Genomic DNA, 25,529 nt, shown 5'->3' on the forward strand with positions numbered 1-25,529 from the left:
CATTTTAAAAAAAAGTTCCTTTCTGCTTACACGTTGGGTGATGCCTTTTCACCCCTGGATCCCCCTCCTCCAGGCTCAGACCCCTCTCGAATGTCAGCCTCCCTCTGTCAGTTTCCCTACAGCTTTCAACACAATCTCCTCTGTGCCATGGGCCTCATTATGAGTATGGCGGTACAGTGACAACGACGCCGGTAGTGCTACCGGCACCGTTGTTACCATACTGCCATACTACGAATTCTTCTTGAGAGTGCCCTTGCAGTCTCCTGGTCTGACCAGGTGGCCGTACTGGCACCTGTGAGCTGAACCTGATGGTAGCAACGGTATCGTTATGTACAGTACCACTGCTGAGATACGAGGGGGTTGAGTCAAAGGCTTCCCAAGCCAATAGCTTGATAGGAGGTCGCTGCAGCCTTGCAGGAAGAGCTAGATTATTACTAGCTCAGAACAAAAAATCACCGTGGAGGAACAATACAATATAAATTTATTTAACAGGAAGACATTTTTGAGTTTTTTTGTGCCATTATATGGCATATATGCATACAATAGATCTGCATTATAGTGGATTTGTATACAATAGTGACAGTCTATTTTCTGTGTTGTTTACTTTCACAACACATTGACATTGTCGACACTTGAGTATGTGTTTCTGGTTCGGTAAATAGATGAGATGAGGCAGTGGCTGATAGAATTGGAGCAGTGCTGCACAGAGGATACCGAACTGTCTTCAGGACTTGGAGGTCGATTTCAGACTGGGTGAATGAGTGGGGCGTCATCCTATAGTAAAAGAGGCTATGTTAAAAAAGGTGATTGTAGATTATGTACACTAATGATGAGAAAAGCAAGGCAAGGGACCTACCATATGAATGTTGATTAGCGCCATGGCTGTGGTCTGAGTAAATAGCAGCTGCTGGAAATGCGGCTGCAGGGGTCGATCTACAGATGTCAGAGGCCCCGATCTAAGTCAAAAGGGAGTCAAAAATGACTGGTAAGAATTAATCTGTGCAAGGGCCGTGACTGTGCGAAAGGCTTCATCGAGCTTGTGTACATTGGGCAGCCAAGACTAGGTGTTTGAGGTGAACACTCATGACTGATCTCCAAAATTAAGAGAGAGTTAAGGTGAGGCAAGCGTTGGATTGATACAAAAAAACGCAATAATTGCAAGTCCGTTATTTAGTGTTGTTTAAATTATGCTAGGAGACCGATAATGTGCAGACTGTTTAATTATCAGTGTAGGGCGCGAGTAATCCAGGGATCTGGACAACAAGGGTGAATTGTAGGAGTGGAATTTAGGCGAAACCCTCTGTGATGCGAAGGTTGGTGCACGCAATACGAGGGGAGAGCTGTGCCGTGAGACTTACCAGTGTCCGAGTCGGGAAAAGAGCTGTGTCACTGTCGTCGGTTACGCTTGACTGACTGCGCATGTCAGTAGTTAAAACGAGGCCGTAGTGCTCGCAGGCACTGCGCATGCGTCTGGGGATAGTGTAAGTGGTGGACGCGGTCGTACTCAGTGCGTAGGTTCGCGCATGCTTGTTGGTCATGTGTGGTAGTGGACATAATTGAAACCTGGAAATGCGTAGGCCTTTTTACTCCTTGAAACATCAATTAGGAGATACAGTTACCGGCATGCAAGCAGAATTATTTATAACAATAAAGTCAATAGGTACTTATACTGTTATGTTGCCAACAGTGTAGGGTTTCATTTCTAGTCATGTGTTACAGTATAATACAGAGAAACATTGCGGCACTCCATAACATAGTGCCTCCGGAAACATTACAAATATAAACAGTATGCAATTGCTGTATCTTTTCTGTACAGACAGATGACCTTAATAGAATGCTCTGTTTTACTAAACTGAGTAAACTCTAAATTATGGGCAGCTGAGGGCTGAAGGGAGCATACTCCACTTGTTAGAGGAGACACATGGGTGCATGGGTAAACATGGCAGGGTCAAGGCTCAATGAAGGGAGCAATTGGATATGGCTTCACTTATTGAAGAACAGGTTCCATTCAATGGAAATATTAAGACCCTGTCTCACAGAATCCAGGCGATAAATCCATTTTGCTCAAGTTTACGAAGGGCAAGGTCCCGGTTGCCTCTGCGGGAAAGGTTGCCTACTGTTTGCAATATTGCCCAGAAGATGTCGTTATGGGTGTGATTCATCATCTTGAAGTGTGCCACTAGTGGTTTGTCTTCTATTTGGTTTCGCACGCAGGAACGGTGTTCGCAAATCCGTTGTCGAATCTCTCTCTTTGATTTGCCTATGTAGATGAGGTCACAGGGGCATTTGATGATGTATACGGACCATTTTGTTTTACAGTTGGTGAACGAGTTGAAGGTCCACTGGTTTCCTTTCAGATCAATGGTCTTGAGGTTGGCCGTGAGGTTACAGACGGAGCAATTGCCGCATTTGAAATGGCCTATCACAGGCGGGAGGTTGCACAGTGTGGTTTGAGTACTGTTAGGAGCATCCACTTCTGTGTACGTGTGTACAAGTCGGTCTTTCAGGTTACGACTTTGTTTAAAGGCGAATCTTGGTTTTTCTGGTTTAAAAGATTCTGTCTGTAGTATGTCCCAGTTTTTTAGGACTGCCTTTTTGATTGAGTTACTCAAGGGAGTAAAAGTGGTGACGCAGGTCATTTTAGAGTTGGATTGATCTCTGGTGGTGGGAGTGAGGCAAGTCTCCCGATTGGTGTGTTTGACTCTTTTTCTGGCCTGACGGATAATATGGCTAGGATATCCCCGTTCTTTTAGACGGGTTGCAAGTTCTTTGCTCTTGGATTCGTATTCCGTTAGTGTGGAGCAATTACGTCTGATACGTAAGAATTGGCCGTAGGGTAGGTTGGTTTTTAACCCTAGAGGGTGGAAGCTGGAAGTAGAGTATTTTTGGATGTGGGTTTGCGATATAGAGAGGTGCTGAGGGAGTTGTTTAGGTTCTTGGATATTGCTAGGTCCAGAAAAGGAATTTGATTTGGACTGTACTCCATGGTGAATTTGATGCATTCATGTTGTGAGTTTAACCAATGCAGGAACACGTGGAGATTATCTTCGGTCCCTTTCCAAATCATGAACACGTCATCAATATATCTTAGCCAGCATCCAATTGATTCTTTAAAGGTGTTGTGTTTATTGTAGATGGAGTTTTTTTCAAAAGTGTCCATGAACAAATTTGCCACATCTGGGGCAAAAGTGGCTCCCATGCTGGTCCCGTGGCATTGTTGGTAAAAAGATTGTTTAAAAATGAAGTAATTTTCCGTTAGAGCTAGTCGGGTACACTCAAGGAGAAAAGCGGTGGGGGGTTCTCTTGTTCGCCTGTTGTCTAAGTAGGTTTTAAGGACTTGCAGGCATTCAATTTGAGGGATGCTCGTGTAAAGTGATTCTACGTCCAGGGTAACTAGTAGGTCCACTTGTTCGGCTTGTATTGTGTCCAGTTTTTTTATCATAGACGTAGTGTCTTGGACGTAGGAGGGCATCTTGCTGATGAAGGGCCTTAGGAAGTGATCAACGTAGATTGATAGGGGCTCTAGGACTGATCCGATGCCGGCCACGATAGGTCTCCCAGGTGGATTGGTTATGTTTTTGTGGATTTTTGGGAGCAGATAGAATGCTGGAATAATCGGATGGTTGTTGACCAGGAAAGCTTTCTCGTCCTCGTCGATCCAACCTTCGTCATATGCGTGACACATCAGGCTGGTGACTTCGGACAGGATCCTAGACGTGGGGTTCAACGGTATTGGTCTGTAGAAATTGGTATTCGATAGTTGTCTTATTACTTCAGTGTCGTATAGGGTGTTGCTCCAGAGAACGATACCACCGCCTTTGTCTGCTGGTTTGATGAGAAAGTTCTTATTGCTTTCTAATGATTTTAGGGCCAACCTCTGTTGGGTCGAGAGGTTATTCTTGAAGTGGGTTTGTTTGTCGAAGAAGTTCCGCATTTCTAAAAGGATGCGATTCTTAAAAAATAGGATCTCTGGACATATCATAGAGGAGAGGGGGGTGAAAGTAGATGGAGGTTTTAGGCCTGTTGATTTTGGCGGTTCTTTTTCAGGGCTATCTCTGAAGAAATAACGTAAACGGATGGTGCGAAAGAATTTACGTAATTCCACCTCAGTGTTGAACATGTCAGCACAGGAGCTGGGAATAAAGCTAAGGCCTTTACTGAGGACATCGATTTCGTGTGAGGACAGGATGTGATCACTGAGATTGAAAATTGGGATCACCATATTTGTTGTGCGCGTGGGGTCCAGTTCCGTGTGCGCATGGGGTGTTGACCTTGGTAGCGGGGTCTGCCCCGTTGTCCCCTCCCTTGAAAACTTGAAGATTGTTGGGGATTTTTAGCTCCTGCGGTAGTTGAATCTGAATAGCTGCTGTTGGAGCTATTAGAGAAAGTGACAAATTTATTCCTTTGTTGTCTCCGTGGGTTTTGTCTGTTATTTGATGCCTGTGAGTTCAGCTGATTGTAGAAGCCTGGGACTAAATAAGGATAGGTTTTCTCCTCTTTGTAGTTTTTTATGTCGTTTTGTAGTTTCCACAGCTTTTTGTTGATTGTGAATTTTTGAAATTTCTTTATTTCCTCTTCTATCTTGTCCAGGTGTGTCTTTATCTCTGGTATTACAGAATCATTTTTAATTTTGTCCTCAAGGGTTTTGAGTTCTTCGTTTTGTTTCTTAGTTTCCTCGTCGGCTGTTTCAATTACTAAGATGACCCAATCACGGGAGCATTTGTTGCCGACGCCACTAAACTTAGTCATAAATCTGGGGTTGTCTAGAAACACCCGAGGTATGTTCTTTACTTGTAGGCCTTCGGGGATCACGCCAGCTTTCAAATACTCTAACATGAGTTGACCATGTGACTCTGTGCGGGTGAGTTTCTTCTTTTTTTGTAGTAGGGTGTCCAACTCATTTAGTGCCGGGTCTTTCACCGGTACCGCTGGTGTAGTGGTTACACCGAGTAGCGAAGGGGTGTCTAAAAGTTTTTTATACAGATCATCGAGAAACTGACAATATTTACTTTCTCCATTTAATGTTTGTCAAATAAATGATGCCCAACAACCAAGGGTTGTCCAAAGGGAAGAAAAAAGAATGGGCGGACCCTCTTTTTTAGGGGGCCTGACTCGAGAGGGTAGAGAAGTACAGAGATACGAGGGGGTTGAGTCAAAGGCTTCCCAAGCCAATAGCTTGATAGGAGGTCGCTGCAGCCTTGCATGAAGAGCTAGATTATTACTAGCTCAGAACAAAAATCACCGTGGAGGAACAATGCAATATAAATGTATTTAACAGGAAGACATTTTTGAGTTTTTTTGTGCCATTATATGGCATATATGCATACAATAGATCTGCATTATAGTGGATTTGTATACAATAGTGACAGTCTATTTTCTGTGTTGTTTACTTTCACAACACATTGACATTGTCGACACTTGAGTATGTGTTTCTGGTTCGGTAAATAGATGAGATGAGGCAGTGGCTGATAGAATTGGAGCAGCGCTGCACAGAGGATACCGAACTGTCTTCAGGACTTGGAGGTCGATTTCAGACTGGGTGAATGAGTGGGGCGTCATCCTATAGTAAAAGAGGCTATGTTAAAAACGGTGAGTGTAGATTATGTACACTAATGATGAGAAAAGCAAGGCAAGGGACCTACCATCTGAATGTTGATTAGCGCCATGGCTGTGGTCTGAGTAAATAGCAGCTGCTGGAAATGCGGCTGCAGGGGTCGATCTGCAGATGTCAGAGGACCCGATCTAAGTCAAAAGGGAGTCAAAAATGACTGGTAAGAATTAATCTGTGCAAGGGCCGTGACTGTGCGAAAGGCTTCATCGAGCTTGTGTACAGTGGGCGGCCAAGACTAGGTGTTTGAGGTGAAGAACACTCATGACTGATCTCCAAAATTAAGAGAGAGTTAAGGTGAGGCAAGCGTTGGATTGATACAAAAAAACGCAATGATTGCAAGTCTGTTATTTAGTGTTGTTTAAATTATGCTAGGAGACCGATAATGTGCAGACTGTTTAATTATCAGTGTAGGGCGCGAGTAATCCAGGGATCTGGACAACAAGGGTGAATTGTAGGAGTGGAATTTAGGCAAAGCCCTCTGTGATGCGAAGGTTGGTGCACGCAATACGAGGGGAGAGCTGTGCCGTGAGACTTACCAGTGTCCGAGTCGGGAAAAGAGCTGTGTCACTGTCGTCGGTTACGCTTGACTGACTGCGCATGTCAGTAGTTAAAACGAGGCCGTAGTGCTCGCAGGCACTGCGCATGCGTCTGGGGATAGTGTAAGTAGTGGACGCGGTCGTACTCAGTGCGTAGGTTCGCGCATGCTTGTTGGTCATGTGTGGTAGTGGACTTAATAGAAACCTGGAAATGCGTAGGCCTTTTTACTCCTTGAAACATCAATTAGGAGATACAGTTACCGGCATGTAAGCAGAATTATTTATAACAATAAAGTCAATAGGTACTTATACTGTTATGTTGCCAACAGTGTAGGGTTTCATTTCTAGTCATGTGTTACAGTATAATACAGAGAAACATTGCGGCACTCCATAACATAGTGCCTCCGGAAACATTACAAATATAAACAGTATGCAATTGCTGTATCTTTTCTGTACAGACAGATGACCTTAATAGAATGCTCTGTTTTACTAAACTGAGTAAACTCTAAATTATGGGCAGCTGAGGGCGGAAGGGAGCGTACTCCACTTGTTAGAGGAGACACATGGGTGCATGGGTAAACATGGCAGGGTCAAGGCTCAATGAAGGGAGCAATTGGATATGGCTTCACTTATTGAAGAACAGGTTCCATTCGATGGAAATATTAAGACCCCGTCTCACAGAATCCAGGCGATAAATCCATTTTTGCTCAAGTTTACGAAGGGCAAGGTCCCTGTTGCCTCCGCGGGAAGGGTTGCCTACTGTTTGCAATATTGCCCAGAAGATGTCGTTATGGGTGTGATTCATCATCTTGAAGTGTGCCACTAGTGGTTTGTCTTCTATTTGGTTTCGCACGCAGGAACGGTGTTCGCAAATCCGTTGTCGAATTTCTCTCTTTGATTTGCCTATGTAGATGAGGTCACAGGGGCATTTGATGATGTATACGGACCATTTTGTTTTACAGTTGGTGAACGAGTTGAAGGTCCACTGGTTTCCTTTCAGATCAATGGTCTTGAGGTTGGCCGTGAGGTTACAAACGGAGCAATTGCCGCATTTGAAATGGCCTATCACAGGCGGGAGGTTCCACAGTGTGGTTTGAGTACTGTTAGGAGCATCCACTTCTGTGTACGTGTGTACAAGTCGGTCTTTCAGGTTACGACTTCGTTTAAAGGCGAATCTTGGTTTTTCTGGTTTAAAAGATTCTGTCTGTAGTATGTCCCAGTTTTTTAGTACTGCCTTTTTGATTGAGTTACTCAAGGGAGTAAAAGTGGTGATGCAGGTCATTTTAGAGTTAGATTGATCTCTGGTGGTGGGAGTGAGGCAAGTCTCCCGATTGGTGTGTTTGACTCTTTTTCTGGCCTGACGGATAATATGGCTAGGATATCCCCTTTCTTTTAGACGGATTGCAAGTTCTTTGCTCTTGGATTCGTATTCCGTTAGTGTGGAGCAATTACGTCTGATACGTAAGAATTGGCCGTAGGGTAGGTTGGTTTTTAACCCTAGAGGGTGGAAGCTGGAATACTCTAGTAGAGTATTTTTGGATGTGGGTTTGCGATATAGAGAGGTGCTGAGGGAGTTGTTTAGGTTCTTGGATATTGCTAGGTCCAGAAAAGGAATTTGATTTGGACTGTACTCCATGGTGAATTTGATGCATTCATGTTGTGAGTTTAACCAATGCAGGAACACGTGGAGATTATCTTCGGTCCCTTTCCAAATCATATGAACACGTCATCAATATATCTTAGCCAGCATCCAGTTGATTCTTTAAAGGTGTTGTGTTTATTGTAGATGGAGTTGTTTTCAAAAGTGTCCACGAACAAATTTGCCACATCTGGGGCAAAAGTGGCTCCCATGCTGGTCCCGTGGCATTGTTGGTAAAAAGATTGTTTAAAAATGAAGTAATTTTCCGTTAGAGCTAGTCGGGTACACTCAAGGAGAAAAGCGGTGGGGGGTTCTCTTGTTCGCCTGTCGTCTAAGTAGGTTTTAAGGACTTGCAGGCATTCAATTTGAGGGATGCTTGTGTAAAGTGATTCTACGTCCAGGTAGACTAGTAGGTCCACTTGTTCGGCTTGTATTGTGTCCAGTTTTTTTATCATAGACGTAGTGTCTTGGACGTAGGAGGGCATCTTGCTGAAGAAGGGCCTTAGGAAGTGATCCACGTAGATTGATAGGGGCTCTAGGACTGATACGATGCCGGCCACGATAAGTCTCCCAGGTGGATTGGTTATGTTTTTGTGGATTTTTGGGAGCAGATAGAATGCTGGAATAATCGGATGGTTGTTGACCAGGAAAGCTTTCTCGTCCTCGTCGATCCAACCTTCGTCATATGCGTGTATCACATCCTGTCCTCACACGAAATCGTCGATTACCAACAATGCCACGGGACCAGCATGGGAGCCACTTTTGCCCCAGATGTGGCAAATTTGTTCATGGACACTTTTGAAAAAAACTCCATCTACAATAAACACAACACCTTTAAAGAATCAATTGGATGCTGACTAAGATATATTGATGACGTGTTCATGATTTGGAAAGGGACCGAAGATAATCTCCACGTGTTCCTGCATTGGTTAAACTCACAACATGAATGCATCAAATTCACCATGGAGTACAGTCCAAATCAAATTCCTTTTCTGGACCTAGCAATATCCAAGAACCTAAACAACTCCCTCAGCACCTCTCTATATCGCAAACCCACATCCAAAAATACTCTACTAGAGTATTCCAGCTTCCACCCTCTAGGGTTAAAAACCAACCTACCCTACGGCCAATTCTTACGTATCAGACGTAATTGCTCCACACTAACGGAATACGAATCCAAGAGCAAAGAACTTGCAACCCGTCTAAAAGAACGGGGATATCCTAGCCATATTATCCGTCAGGCCAGAAAAAGAGTCAAACACACCAATCGGGAGACTTGCCTCACTCCCACCACCAGAGATCAATCCAACTCTAAAATGACCTGCGTCACCACTTTTACTCCCTTGAGTAACTCAATCAAAAAGGCAGTCCTAAAAAACTGGGACATACTACAGACAGAATCTTTTAAACCAGAAAAACCAAGATTCGCCTTTAAACAAAGTCGTAACCTGAAAGACCGACTTGTACACACGTACACAGAAGTGGATGCTCCTAACAGTACTCAAACCACACTGTGGAACCTCCCGCCTGTGATAGGCCATTTCAAATGCGGCAATTGCTCCGTCTGTAACCTCACGGCCAACCTCAAGACCATTGATCTGAAAGGAAACTAGTGGACCTTCAACTCGTTCACCAACTGTAAAACAAAATGGTCCGTATACATCATCAAATGCCCCTGTGACCTCATCTACATAGGCAAATCAAAGAGAGAAATTCGACAACGGATTTGCGAACACCGTTCCTGCGTGCGAAACCAAATAGAAGACAAACCACTAGTGGCACACTTCAAGATGATGAATCACACCCATAACGACATCTTCTGGGCAATATTGCAAACAGTAGGCAACCCTTCCCGCGGAGGCAACAGGGACCTTGCCCTTCGTAAACTTGAGCAAAAATGGATTTATCGCCTGGATTCTGTGAGACAGGGTCTTAATATTTCCATCGAATGGAACCTGTTCTTCAATAAGTGAAGCCATATCCAATTGCTCCCTTCATTGAGCCTTGACCTGCCATGTTTACCCATGCACCCATGTGTCTCCTCTAACAAGTGGAGTACGCTCCCTTCAGCCCTCAGCTGCCCATAATTTAGAGTTTACTCAGTTTAGTAAAACAGAGCATTCTATTAAGGTCATCTGTCTGTACAGAAAAGATACAGCAATTGCATACTGTTTATATTTGTAATGTTTCCGGAGGCACTATGTTATGGAGTGCCGCAATGTTTCTCTGTATTATACTGTAACACATGACTAGAAATGAAACCCTACACTGTTGGCAACATAACAGTATAAGTACCTATTGACTTTATTGTTATAAATAATTCTGCTTGCATGCCGGTAACTGTATCTCCTAATTGATGTTTCAAGGAGTAAAAAGGCCTACGCATTTCCAGGTTTCAATTATGTCCACTACCACACATGACCAACAAGCATGCGCGAACCTACGCACTGAGTACGACCGCGTCCACCACTTACACTATCCCCAGACGCATGCGCAGTGCCTGCGAGCACTACGGCCTCGTTTTAACTACTGACATGCGCAGTCAGTCAAGCGTAACCGACGACAGTGACACAGCTCTTTTCCTGACTCGGACACTGGTAAGTCTCACGGCACAGCTCTCCCCTCGTATTGCGTGCACCAACCTTCGCATCACAGAGGGCTTCGCCTAAATTCCACTCCTACAATTCACCCTTGTTGTCCAGATCCCTGGATTACTCGCGCCCTACACTGATAATTAAACAGTCTGCACATTATCGGTCTCCTAGCATAATTTAAACAACACTAAATAACGGACTTGCAATTATTGCGTTTTTTTGTATCAATCCAACGCTTGCCTCACCTTAACTCTCTCTTAATTTTGGAGATCAGTAATGAGTGTTCTTCACCTCAAACACCTAGTCTTGGCCGCCCACTGTACACAAGCTAGATGAAGCCTTTCGCACAGTCACGGCCCTTGCACAGATTAATTCTTACCAGTTATTTTTGACTCCCTTTTGACTTAGATCGGGGCCTCTGACATCTGCAGATCGACCCCTGCAGCCGCATTTCCAGCAGCTGCTATTTACTCAGACCACAGCCATGGCGCTAATCAACATTCATATGGTAGGTCCCTTGCCTTGCTTTTCTCATCATTAGTGTACATAATCTACACTCACCGTTTTTAACATAGCCTCTTTTACTATAGGATGACGTCCCACTCATTCACCCAGTCTGAAATCGACCTCCAAGTCCTGAAGACAGTTCGGTATCCTCTGTGCAGCGCTGCTCCAATTCTATCAGCCACTGCCTCATCTCATCTATTTACCGAACCAGAAACACATACTCAAGTGTCGACAATGTCAATGTGTTGTGAAAGTAAACAACACAGAAAATAGACTGTCACTATTGTATACAAATCCACTATAATGCAGATCTATTGTATGCATATATGCCATATAATGGCACAAAAAAACTCAAAAATGTCTTCCTGTTAAATAATTTTATATTGTATTGTGCCTCCACGGTGATTTTTTGTTCTGAGCTAGTAATAATCTAGCTCTTCCTGCAAGGCTGCAGCGACCTCCTATCAAGCTATTGGCTTGGGAAGCCTTTGACTCAACCCCCTCGTATCTCTGTACTTCTCTACCCTTTCGATTTAGGCCCCCTAAAAAAGAGGGTCCGCCCATTCTTTTTTCTTCCCTTCGGACAACCCTTGGTTGTTGGGCATCATTTATTTGACAAACATTAAATGGAGAAAGTAAATATTGTCAGTTTCTCCGATGATCTGTATAAAAAACTTTTAGACACCCCTTCGCTACTCGGTGTAACCACTACACCAGCGGTACCGGTGAAAGACCCGGCACTAAATGAGTTGGACACCCTACTACAAAAAAAGAAGAAACTCACCCGCACAGAGTCACATGGTCAACTCATGTTAGAGTATCTGAAAGCTGGCGTGATCCCCGAAGGCCTACAAGTAAAGAACATACCTCGGGTGTTTCTAGACAACCCCAGATTTATGACTAAGTTTAGTGGCGTCGGCAACAAATGCTCCCATGATTGGGTCATCTTAGTAATTGAAACAGCCGACGAGGAAACTAAGAAACAAAATGAAGAACTCAAAACCCTTGAGGACTAAATTAAAAATGATTCTGTAATACCAGAGATAAAGACACACCTGGACAAGATAGAAGAGGAAATAAAGAAATTTCAAAAATTCACAATCGACAAAAAGCTGTGGAAACTACAAAACGACATAAAAAACTACAAAGAGGAGAAAACCTATCCTTATTTAGTCCCAGGCTTCTACAATCAGCTGAACTCACAGGCATCAAATAACAGACAAAACCCAAGGAGACAACAAAGGAATAAATTTGTCACTTTCTCTAATAGCTCCAACAGCAGCGATTCAGATTCAACTACCGCAGGAGCTAAAAATCCCCAACAATCTTCAAGTTTTCAAGGGAGGGGACAACGGGGCAGACCCCGCTACCAAGGTCAACACCCCATGCGCACACGGAACTGGACCCCACGCGCACAACAAATATGGTGATCCCAATTTTCAATCTCAGTGATCACATCCTGTCCTCACACGAAATCGATGTCCTCAGTAAAGGCCTTAGCTTTATTCCCAGCTCCCGTGCTGACATGTTCAACACTGAGGTGGAATTACGTAAATTCTTTCGCACCATCCGTTTACGTTATTTCTTCAGAGATAGCCCTGAAAAAGAACCGCCAAAATCAACAGGCCTAAAACCTCCATCTACTTTCACCCCCCTCTCCTCTATGATATGTCCAGAGATCCTATCTTTTGAGAATCGCATCCTTTTAGAAATGCGGAACTTCATCGACAAACAAACCCACTTCAAGAATAACCTCTCGGCCCAACAGAGGTTGGCCCTAAAATCATTAGAAAGCAATAAGAACTTTCTCATCAAACCAGCAGACAAAGGCGGTGGTATCGTTCTCTGGAGCAACACCCTATACGACACTGAAGTAATAAGACAACTATCCAATACCAAGTTCTACAGACCAATACCGTTGAACCCCACGTCTAGGATCCTGTCCGAAGTCACCAGCCTGATGTGTCACGCATATGACGAAGGTTGGATCGACGAGGACGAGAAAGCTTTCCTGGTCAACAACCATCCGATTATTCCAGCATTCTATCTGCTCCCAAAAATCCACAAAAACATAACCAATCCACCTGGGAGACCTATCGTGGCCGGCATCGGATCAGTCCTAGAGCCCCTATCAATCTACGTGGATCACTTCCTAAGGCCCTTCATCAGCAAGATGCCCTCCTACGTCCAAGACACTACGTCTATGATAAAAAAACTGGACACAATACAAGCCGAACAAGTGGACCTACTAGTCTACCTGGACGTAGAATCACTTTACACGAGCATCCCTCAAATTGAATGCCTGCAAGTCCTTAAAACCTACTTAGACGACAGGCGAACAAGAGAACCCCCCACCGCTTTTCTCCTTGAGTGTACCCGACTAGCTCTAACGGAAAATTACTTCATTTTTAAACAATCTTTTTACCAACAATGCCACGGGACCAGCATGGGAGCCACTTTTGCCCCAGATGTGGCAAATTTGTTCATGGACACTTTTGAAAAAAACTCCATCTACAATAAACACAACACCTTTAAAGAATCAATTGAATGCTGGCTAAGATATATTGATGACGTGTTCATGATTTGGAAAGGGACCGAAGATAATCTCCACGTGTTCCTGCATTGGTTAAACTCACAACATGAATGCATCAAATTCACCATGGAGTACAGTCCAAATCAAATTCCTTTTCTGGACCTAGCAATATCCAAGAACCTAAACAACTCCCTCAGCACCTCTCTATATCGCAAACCCACATCCAAAAATACTCTACTAGAGTATTCCAGCTTCCACCCTCTAGGGTTAAAAACCAACCTACCCTACGGCCAATTCTTACGTATCAGACGTAATTGCTCCACGCTAACGGAATACGAATCCAAGAGCAAAGAACTTGCAACCCGTCTAAAAGAACAGGGATATCCTAGCCATATTATCCGTCAGGCCAGAAAAAGAGTCAAACACACCAATCGGGAGACTTGCCTCACTCCCACCACCAGAGATCAATCCAACTCTAAAATGACCTGCGTCACCACTTTTACTCCCTTGAGTAACTCAATCAAAAAGGCAGTACTAAAAAACTGGGACATACTACAGACAGAATCTTTTAAACCAGAAAAACCAAGATTCGCCTTTAAACGAAGTCGTAACCTGAAAGACCGACTTGTACACACGTACACAGAAGTGGATGCTCCTAACAGTACTCAAACCACACTGTGGAACCTCCCGCCTGTGATAGGCCATTTCAAATGCGGCAATTGCTCCGTCTGTAACCTCACGGCCAACCTCAAGACCATTGATCTGAAAGGAAACCAGTGGACCTTCAACTCGTTCACCAACTGTAAAACAAAATGGTCCGTATACATCATCAAATGCCCCTATGACCTCATCTACATAGGCAAATCAAAGAGAGAAATTCGACAACGGATTTGCGAACACCGTTCCTGCGTGCGAAACCAAATAGAAGACAAACCACTAGTGGCACACTTCAAGATGATGAATCACACCCATAACGACATCTTCTGGGCAATATTGCAAACAGTAGGCAACCTTTCCCGCGGAGGCAACAGGGACCTTGCCCTTCGTAAACTTGAGCAAAAATGGATTTATCGCCTGGATTCTGTGAGACAGGGTCTTAATATTTCCATCGAATGGAACCTGTTCTTCAATAAGTGAAGCCATATCCAATTGCTCCCTTCATTGAGCCTTGACCCTGCCATGTTTACCCATGCACCCATGTGTCTCCTCTAACAAGTGGAGTACGCTCCATTCAGCCCTCAGCTGCCCATAATTTAGAGTTTACTCAGTTTAGTAAAACAGAGCATTCTATTAAGGTCATCTGTCTGTACAGAAAAGATACAGCAATTGCATACTGTTTATATTTGTAATGTTTCCGGAGGCACTATGTTATGGAGTGCCGCAATGTTTCTCTGTATTATACTGTAACACATGACTAGAAATGAAACCCTACACTGTTGGCAACATAACAGTATAAGTACCTATTGACTTTATTGTTATAAATAATTCTGCTTGCATGCCGGTAACTGTATCTCCTAATTGATGTTTCAAGGAGTAAAAAGGACTACGCATTTCCAGGTTTCAATTAAGTCCACTACCACACATGACCAACAAGCATGCGCGAACCTACGCACTGAGTACGACCGCGTCCACCACTTACACTATCCCCAGACGCATGCGCAGTGCCTGCGAGCACTACGGCCTCGTTTTAACTACTGACATGCGCAGTCAGTCAAGCGTAACCGACGACAGTGACACAGCTCTTTTTTACCGACTCGGACACTGGTAAGTCTCACGGCACATCTCTCCCCTCGTATTGCGTGCACCAACCTTCGCATCACAGAGGGCTTCGCCTAAATTCCACTCCTACAATTCACCCTTGTTGTCAAGATCCGTGGATTAGTCGCGCCCTACACTGATAATTAAACAGTCTGCACATTATCAGTCTCCTAGCATAATTTAAACAACACTAAATAACGGACTTGCAATTATTGCGTTTTTTTGTATCAATCCAACGCTTGCCTCACATTAACTCTCTCTTAATTTTGGAGATCAGTCATGAGTGTTCTTCACCTCAAACATCTAGTCTTGGCCGCCCACTGTACACAAGCTCGATGAAGCCTTTCGCACAGTCACGGCCCTTGCACAGATTAATTCTTACCAGTCATTTTTGACTCCCTTTTGACTTAGATCGGGTCCTCTGACATCTGCAGATCGACCCCTGCAGCCGCATTTCCAGCAGCTGCTATTTACTCAGACCACAGCCATGGCGCTAATCAACATTCAGATGGTAGGTCCCTTGCCTTGCTTTTCTCATCATTAGTGTACATAATCTACACTCACCGTTTTTAACATAGCCTCTTTTACTATAGGATGACGCCCCACTCATTCACCCAGTCTGAAATCGACCTCCAAGTCCTGAAGACAGTTCGGTATCCTCTGTGCAGCGCTGCTCCAATTCTATCAGCCACTGCCTCATCTCATCTATTTACCGAACCAGAAACACATACTCAAGTGTCGACAATGTCAATGTGTTGTGAAAGTAAACAACACAGAAAATAGACTGTCACTATTGTATACAAATCCACTATAATGCAGATCTATTGTATGCATATATGCCATATAATGGCACAAAAAAACTCAAAAATGTCTTCCTGTTAAATACATTTATATTGCATTGTTCCTCCACGGTGATTTTTTGTTCTGAGCTAGTAATAATCTAGCTCTTCATGCAAGGCTGCAGCGACCTCCTATCAAGCTATTGGCTTGGGAAGCCTTTGACTCAACCCCCTCGTATCTCTGTACTTCTCTACCCTCTCGAGTCAGGCCCCCTAAAAAAGAGGGTCCGCCCATTCTTTTTTCTTCCCTTTGGACAACCCTTGGTTGTTGGGCATCATTTATTTGACAAACATTAAATGGAGAAAGTAAATATTGTCAGTTTCTCCGATGATCTGTATAAAAAACTTTTAGACACCCCTTCGCTACTCGGTGTAACCACTACACCAGCGGTACCGGTGAAAGACCCGGCACTAAATGAGTTGGACACCCTACTACAAAAAAAGAAGAAACTCACCCGCACAGAGTCACATGGTCAACTCATGTTAGAGTATCTGAAAGCTGGCGTGATCCCCGAAGGCCTACAAGTAAAGAACATACCTCGGGTGTTTCTAGACAACCCCAGATTTATGACTAAGTTTAGTGGCGTCGGCAACAAATGCTCCCGTGATTGGGTCATCTTAGTAATTGAAACAGCCGACGAGGAAACTAAGAAACAAAACGAAGAACTCAAAACCCTTGAGGAGAAAATTAAAAATGATTCTGTAATACCAGAGATAAAGACACACCTGGACAAGATAGAAGAGGAAATAAAGAAATTTCAAAAATTCACAATCGACAAAAAGCTGTGGAAACTAAAAAACGACATAAAAAACTACAAAGAGGAGAAAACCTATCCTTATTTAGTCCCAGGCTTCTACAACCAGCTGAACTCACAGGCATCAAATAACAGACAAAACCCACAGAGACAACAAAGGAATACATTTGTCACTTTCTCTAATAGCTCCAACAGCAGCTATTCAGATTCAACTACCGCAGGAGCTAAAAATCCCCAACAATCTTCAAGTTTTCAAGGGAGGGGACAACGGGGCAGACCCCGCTACCAAGGTCAACACCCCATGCGCACACGGAACTGGACCCCACGCGCACAACAAATATGGTGATCCCAATTTTCAATCTCAGTGATCACATCCTGTCCTCACACGAAATCGATGTCCTCAGTAAAGGCCTTAGCTTTATTCCCAGCTCCCGTGCTGACATGTTCAACACTGAGGTGGAATTACGTAAATTCTTTCGCACCATCCGTTTACGTTATTTCTTCAGAGATAGCCCTGAAAAAGAACCGCCAAAATCAACAGGCCTAAAACCTCCATCTACTTTCACCCCCCTCTCCTCTATGATATGTCCAGAGATCCTACCTTTTAAGAATCGCATCCTTTTAGAAATGCGGAACTTCTTCGACAAACAAACCCACTTCAAGAATAACCTCTCGGCCCAACAGAGGTTGGCCCTAAAATCATTAGAAAGCAATAAGAACTTTCTCATCAAACCAGCAGACAAAGGCGGTGGTATCGTTCTCTGGAGCAACACCCTATACGACACTGAAGTAATAAGACAACTATCGAATACCAAGTTCTACAGACCAATACCGTTGAACCCCACGTCTAGGATCCTGTCCGAAGTCACCAGCCTGATGTGTCACGCATATGACGAAGGTTGGATCGACGAGGACGAGAAAGCTTTCCTGGTCAACAACCATCCGATTATTCCAGCATTCTATCTACTCCCAAAAATCCACAAAAACATAACCAATCCACCTGGGAGACCTATCGTGGCCGGCATCGGATCAGTCCTAGAGCCCCTATCAATCTACGTGGATCACTTCCTAAGGCCCTTCATCAGCAAGATGCCCTCCTACGTCCAAGACACTACGTCTATGATAAAAAAACTGGACACAATACAAGCCGAACAAGTGGACCTACTAGTTACCCTGGACGTAGAATCACTTTACACGAGCATCCCTCAAATTGAATGCCTGCAAGTCCTTAAAACCTACTTAGACGACAGGCGAACAAGAGAACCCCCCACCGCTTTTCTCCTTGAGTGTACCCGACTAGCTCTAACGGAAAATTACTTCATTTTTAAACAATCTTTTTACCAACAATGCCACGGGACCAGCATGGGAGCCACTTTTGCCCCAGATGTGGCAAATTTGTTCATGGACACTTTTGAAAAAAACTCCATCTACAATAAACACAACACCTTTAAAGAATCAATTGGATGCTGGCTAAGATATATTGATGACGTGTTCATGATTTGGAAAGGGACCGAAGATAATCTCCACGTGTTCCTGCATTGGTTAAACTCACAACATGAATGCATCAAATTCACCATGGAGTACAGTCCAAATCAAATTCCTTTTCTGGACCTAGTAATATCCAAGAACCTAAACAACTCCCTCAGCACCTCTCTATATCGCAAACCCACATCCAAAAATACTCTACTAGAGTATTCCAGCTTCCACCCTCTAGGGTTAAAAACCAACCTACCCTACGGCCAATTCTTACGTATCAGACGTAATTGCTCCACACTAACGGAATACGAATCCAAGAGCAAAGAACTTGCAACCCGTCTAAAAGAACTGGGATATCCTAGCCATATTATCCGTCAGGCCAGAAAAAGAGTCAAACACACCAATCGGGAGACTTGCCTTACTCCCACCACCAGAGATCAATCCAACTCTAAAATGACCTGCGTCACCACTTTTACTCCCTTGAGTAAATCAATCAAAAAGGCAGTCCTAAAAAACTGGGACATACTACAGACAGAATCTTTTAAACCAGAAAAACCAAGATTCGCCTTTAAACGAAGTCGTAACCTGAAAGACCGACTTGTACACACGTACACAGAAGTGGATGCTCCTAACAGTACTCAAACCACACTGTGGAACCTCCCGCCTGTGATAGGCCATTTCAAATGCGGCAATTGCTCCGTCTGTAACCTCACGGCCAACCTCAAGACCATTGATCTGAAAGGAAACCAGTGGACCTTCAACTCGTTCACCAACTGTAAAACATAATTGTCCGTATACATCATCAAATGCCCCTGTGACCTCATCTACATAGGCAAATCAAAGAGAGAAATTCGACAACGGATTTGCGAACACCGTTCCTGCGTGCGAAACCAAATAGAAGACAAACCACTAGTGGCACACTTCAAGATGATGAATCACACCCATAACGACATCTTCTGGGCAATATTGCAAACAGTAGGCAACCCTTCCCACGGAGGCAACAGGGACCTTGCCCTTTGTAAACTTGAGCAAAAATGGATTTATCGCCTGGATTCTGTGAGACGGGGTCTTAATATTTCCATCGAATGGAACCTGTTCTTCAATAAGTGAAGCCATATCCAATTGCTCCCTTCATTGAGCCTTGACCCTGCCATGTTTACCCATGCACCCATGTGTCTCCTCTAACAAGTGGAGTACGCTCCCTTCAGCCCTCAGCTGCCCATAATTTAGAGTTTACTCAGTTTAGTAAAACAGAGCATTCTATTAAGGTCATCTGTCTGTACAGAAAAGATACAGCAATTGCATACTGTTTATATTTGTAATGTTTCCGGAGGCACTATGTTATGGAGTGCCGCAATGTTTCTCTGTATTATACTGTAACACATGACTAGAAATGAAACCCTACACTGTTGGCAACATAACAGTATAAGTACCTATTGACTTTATTGTTATAAATAATTCTGCTTGCATGCCGGTAACTGTATCTCCTAATTGATGTTTCAAGGAGTAAAAAGGACTACGCATTTCCAGGTTTCAATTATGTCCACTACCACACATGACCAACAAGCATGCGCGAACCTACGCACTGAGTACGACCGCGTCCACCACTTACACTATCCCCAGACGCATGCGCAGTGCCTGCGAGCACTACGGCCTCGTTTTAACTACTGACATGCGCAGTCAGTCAAGCGTAACCGACGACAGTGACACAGCTCTTTTCCCGACTCGGACACTGGTAAGTCTCACGGCACAGCTCTCCCCTCGTATTGCGTGCACCAACCTTCGCATCACAGAGGGCTTCGCCTAAATTCCACTCCTACAATTCACCCTTGTTGTCCAGATCCCTGGATTACTCGCGCCCTACACTGATAATTAAACAGTCTGCACATTATCGGTCTCCTAGCATAATTTAAACAACACTAAATAACGGACTTGCAATTATTGCGTTTTTTTGTATCAATCCAACGCTTGCCTCACCTTAACTCTCTCTTAATTTTGGAGATCAGTTATGAGTGTTCTTCACCTCAAACACCTAGGGCCTCATTACGACCCAGGCGGTAAGTTACCGCCTGGGACGTGACTTTACCACCATGGCGTAAACTACGTTTACGCCATGGTGGTTGGCGGATTTACCGCCCCATTCCAACCTTGGCGGGGCGGTAAATCCCCATTTTCCCATTTTCCCTTCCCCATTCCCATTTTGCCCCATAGGGCATAATGGGAGTGGGGAAGGCGTTAATTACGCCACCGTAAATTACGGTGGCGTAATTAACATCAAGGTCCCTTAGCGCCATGGATTTTAACACCTGCTAAAAGCAGGTGTTAAAACCTCCATGGCGCTAAGGGACCTCGGAATCAGGCGGTAAGGGTCGGCGCTGTTTACGCCGCCGTAAAACCCTTACCGCCTGAGTCGTAATGAGGCCCCTAGTCTTGGCCGCCCACTGTACACAAGCTTGATGAAGCCTTTCGCACACTCACGGCCCTTGCACAGATTAATTCTTACCAGTCATTTTTGACTCCCTTTTGACTTAGATCGGGGCCTCTGACATCTGCAGATCGACCCCTGCAGCCGCATTTCCAGCAGCTGCTATTTACTCAGACCACAGCCATGGCGCTAATCAACATTCATATGGTAGGTCCCTTGCCTTGCTTTTCTCATCATTAGTGTACATAATCTACACTCACCGTTTTTAACATAGCCTCTTTTACTATAGGATGACGCCCCACTCATTCACCCAGTCTGAAATCGACCTCCAAGTCCTGAAGACAGTTCGGTATCCTCTGTGCAGCGCTGCTCCAATTCTATCAGCCACTGCCTCATCTAATCTATTTACTGAACCAGATACACATACTCAAGTGTCGACAATGTCAATGTGTTGTGAAAGTAAACAACACAGAAAATAGACTGTCACTATTGTATACAAATCCACTATAATGCAGATCTATTGTATGCATATATGCCATATAATGGCACAAAAAAACTCAAAAATGTCTTCCTGTTAAATAAATTTATATTGTATTGTTCCTCCACGGTGATTTTTTGTTCTGAGCTAGTAATAATCTAGCTCTTCCTGCAAGGCTGCAGCGACCTCCTATCAAGCTATTGGCTTGGGAAGCCTTTGACTCAACCCCCTCGTATCTCTGTACTTCTCTACCCTCTCGAGTCAGGCCCCCTAAAAAAGAGGGTCCGCCCATTCTTTTTTCTTTCAGTACCACTGCTACCATCCTCCCCATTCCCATGGCTCAATGGGAATGGAGACATACCGGCTCCGGCTCCCGCGCAAGGCAAATTACCGGGTCTGCTGATGGCCTGGTGATTCCCCTTTCGCGGATGCCAGAGCCGAGTTTGGGGGTAGCCATGCCGGTAAAAACTGGCGTGGCTACCACCAACCTCGTAATGAGGCCCAATGTCTTTTTAAATAGATCACCGTGGCCAGCCATCTGCCCCTCTGCCAGGTTCACTCGTGTCAACACACTATACGTTGGGACTTCAGACTTTTCTCCCTTGTTCATCGGCATCCCTCCGTCAGGTTCACTCTTGCCAACTTCTGTAATTCAGAAAGTTCTTACGATGCAGTATTCACTTCCCTAGCTTTACCTTCCTTTGTCGGTCAAAGACTTTCTACTGTATGGAAGATTTGACTAGACCGCTGTATGACCACTTTGACCCTCTTCTCGTGCCGTTCCCAAGGCCTTCTTGTAACGGCAGTTTCAACCACAGGGTAATCGCCCAGAGTTTGCCAAGTGAACACCCACGTGGTATCTGACTCCTCTGTAGCTGGTTTTCCCTTATCGTATCAAACAAACAGTTCTTTTGACTTTCTTCAATTAGCCGTTTTGCTACTTTTGTTCAAACACAGTTCTGTTTCTTATTGGCTCTCCCCTCAACGCACCGGCTGTGATGAACCGCTTGCCTTTTTCTTGTCTCTGGAGACGAGGCCGATACCACAGTGGCAAGCGTCTCCCCTTGGCTTGGGTATCAGTGGAGGAGAGCCTCGTGTACTGTTGACATCTTCTGCAACACATGCTGGATATTGTTCGCAGTCTTATGATTCCTTCTGTGGAGGTTTCACAGGCCTGGCTCGAAAAGGCCGAGGTTGCTTCTCTCCTTGTCACCCTCTTGGTTCGCACCGTCTTTCTCCTCCTCTTCAACTACCATGCTGAGATAGCTCTTTCATCATGTGGTCTGCCTTGCTCGTATTTCGTGCTTTCGTGATCCACCTTTTATCCCTGTGATGAAGGGAAAGGGGCGTCAGGTATGTGTGATTTTGGTCAATTGCCTGACTTTTCGTGACCCTGCCTTTTTGACATATCAGGGAAACGGCTTTGGTGTTTGTCCATCGTATTTCGTGAAGTTTAAAAGGGTTTCTGTCGGAAAATAGGGGGGTAGAGTGTTAGAGTATCCTACGGGTAGGATGGGGAAAAGGTATAAGAAGGGGTATACCGCGTCTCACCCATCGGTGTCCCACTTCCACTCCCCATCCAGGTGATCCTCCCTCACTAGTCCACCCCCAGGAACTGGATCCAATAGCGATGGCCGTGTCCAGTCCAGCTGGATGACAGATCCCCGGGGCCTAGCAAGTGAGACACCTCAGGTTTCTCACACAGGGCTTGTTTTCACACACTTGCAATTGCCTGGTATACTCTCCTAGCAGGGCTTCCTGTATTCACAAACATGATATTGCCTGGTGTACTTTCCCGCTAGGACTTCTGAAGTTGTCTGTCTTTGTCACTTCACCTTTGATAGTTTACTATATTAGCCCTTCTGGCAAATTCCCTTAGCCCTTAATATAATGTCTCATCAGTGTTTTGCAAACACTTCCTATCATTCACCACTGTTGGTTAATTTTTATTGTCCGTTGAAGATTCACTTCTGAGGCAAAAGCGCTTTTAATTTCTTGCTTTCTATATTAAGAAATAATTTCCTCTATTTATCAGACTTGGATTCTCCAATTTTTAACATGCGGCGTGTTCACCAATATGCCCAGGTGCTCCCTTCGTCCCAGCGTGGAGTCACTGGCTCTTTGTGGCATCTCCTGTTCTGTCTGCAGCTTGCCGGTGACAGCCGCTGGATTCTCTCTTTTTCGTGCTTCTCAGATTTTGTTTTCCACTTCTCCTCTCCCCGCGTCTCTCCGGTAAGCTTCTCTTTAAGGTTTTCCACCACCAAATACCCAGGAGCACTGCTCTTGCTTCTGGCATTGCTGTGTAAAATCCTCTTCGTGCCATCCTCTACTGCTCACCGCATGAGCCGGATCGCTCCAACGTGCCATTCGTAGAGCTGCAGGCCGCTCCCACCAGCAGGATGCCATTTCTCCTTGTGGTCTTATTTTAAATGCCCAGGGCACAGGTGTATGTTCATGACAACTAGAGCATTGTCTGCATTCAGGGTTTCCTCTGCTCTGCGTTCCTCTTTTTCGTCACAGTGTTAAGGTGTTTCTGGGAATAGTAGTTTGCCTTTTCTAACTTGTACGACAACATTAGAGGAATTGTTTTAACGTGTCCTGAGGATGAATCATTGTTGAGAATCGCCATGGAGATATGATTGAGAGAATTCAGCACTCTCCTTTGGGGAAGCAGGGAAGGAACCACAATAGGTCATTAGGTTGTTGTGCATCAGAGATTTCATCTTGTAAGAGAAAAGAGGGGATACCATGTCTCATCTGTAAACACCACCACTTCCTCCCAGAGGTCCCCCCAACCCATGTGGTCCTGATTCACATAGCCACCCCGAGGAGCAGGAACACAGAGTGTCTGCTGTCCCCTGGCCACATGGAGGGAGGTCACCACCGGAAAGGGTGTAATGATTGGATTCATTACATTGTGCACACACAAGAAGTGCACAGCACACCCTCCGTCCAAAAAGAAAACCAAACATTTAATCTATTTGGACCATGGATGATGTCTGGGGTATAAAGAGCTATCAACCCCTTGTAGGTTGGTGTATAAGGCCGGTAATGGCGCTGAGCCCTCCGGGAGGCCCTTGCCTTGCTTTGGTGTACCTTGTACTATATGCCTCCCATTTGGGGGTGATAGCCTTATTCTCTTTAGGTCTCTACAATATCTCTGGTTTAGTCACAATTCTCTTTAGGTCACTTCACAACTTGTTTACTCATAAGGTTGTTAGGTCTGAGCGCAGCTTCTGGTTCTTACAGGATTCTCTGAGATCTCCCCATGACTGCTGGTTTATTCACAATTCTCCTAGGTCTTTCCAAGTTCTCTGGTTCACCCACTATTTTTCTAGGCCTGTTTGCGACCTTTGGTTCATTCACATTTCTTTTAACGGTAATGAGTATTTGCCCCCTCTTTGTTCAGGGTACTTTTCAGGCAGACAATTTTTTCTCCATCCTGCCTGACGTGGTAGTTCTTAGGCTCTGCAAGGAAATGCCCTGTCCTCCAGCCTTCCTTCTGATACTAGTCTTGCGGGTACAACTCATCACTACCTTTTATATTATACAACTCTTTTATATACCATTATACCACAAAAGCAATACGGCAAACACTTACTGACAGGCGCGCGTCCCTCTCAGCTCCTTCAAAAGATGTCTTTAACAGCTGCACAATAAAATTACACCCGTCTCCCCTAAATGGAACAACTATACAATCGCCTGCTCGTCACGCATCTTTTGTCCGACGGGGTCCGCCTCTCACTAAACACCTCTCTGGCTCTACCGCAGGTGTGCCCACACTCATGTCCCCTACCTGTTGGCTGACGTGTACTAAAATCTACTACTGCTACGGCCGATCATCCTCCCACCTCGAGGATGCATCCTAAACACCATAAAATACAGCTCCTCCATCCTCCGTGGGCATGCAACCATGAGACAGAGCTTTCTTGCATGGTTACACTAATGTGTCTTAGAGATCCTCGAATCCTCTCAAAACCAAGCCTCCTGTGTCTGCTCACTCCTAACCCCAGAACGCGGGCGGCACTCGGGACCAGGCATACCTTTGTGAACTTGGCATCTGCAGGGCCTCCTTGGTGTTGCACGTGGAACAGATCTGCGGTCACCAGACCCACAACCCTAGGGAGGGCAGCAAGAATACCCTCAGTTAACTGATGGAACTTAGGATCTCTCTGAAGCCTCCAAAATGTAGTAGGGGTCCTCTGGGGGCTTGTAATCAATACGTTACCAGTGGTAGTCCAAAAAGCCGTGTACACCAGGCAAGAAGTAACACTGTTTATTACAGTTTGGCACAAATCAAACAGCACAGTGGAACAGAACTGGTTGATGAGGGCTGACAAACTGGCTCACAGCAGACAATACTTTTATACAGCTTATA

This window comes from Ambystoma mexicanum, chromosome 6p, assembly GCF_040938575.1.
Source record: "Ambystoma mexicanum isolate Mex_15411 chromosome 6p, UKY_AmexF1_1, whole genome shotgun sequence".
NCBI classification, from domain to species: domain Eukaryota; kingdom Metazoa; phylum Chordata; class Amphibia; order Caudata; family Ambystomatidae; genus Ambystoma; species Ambystoma mexicanum.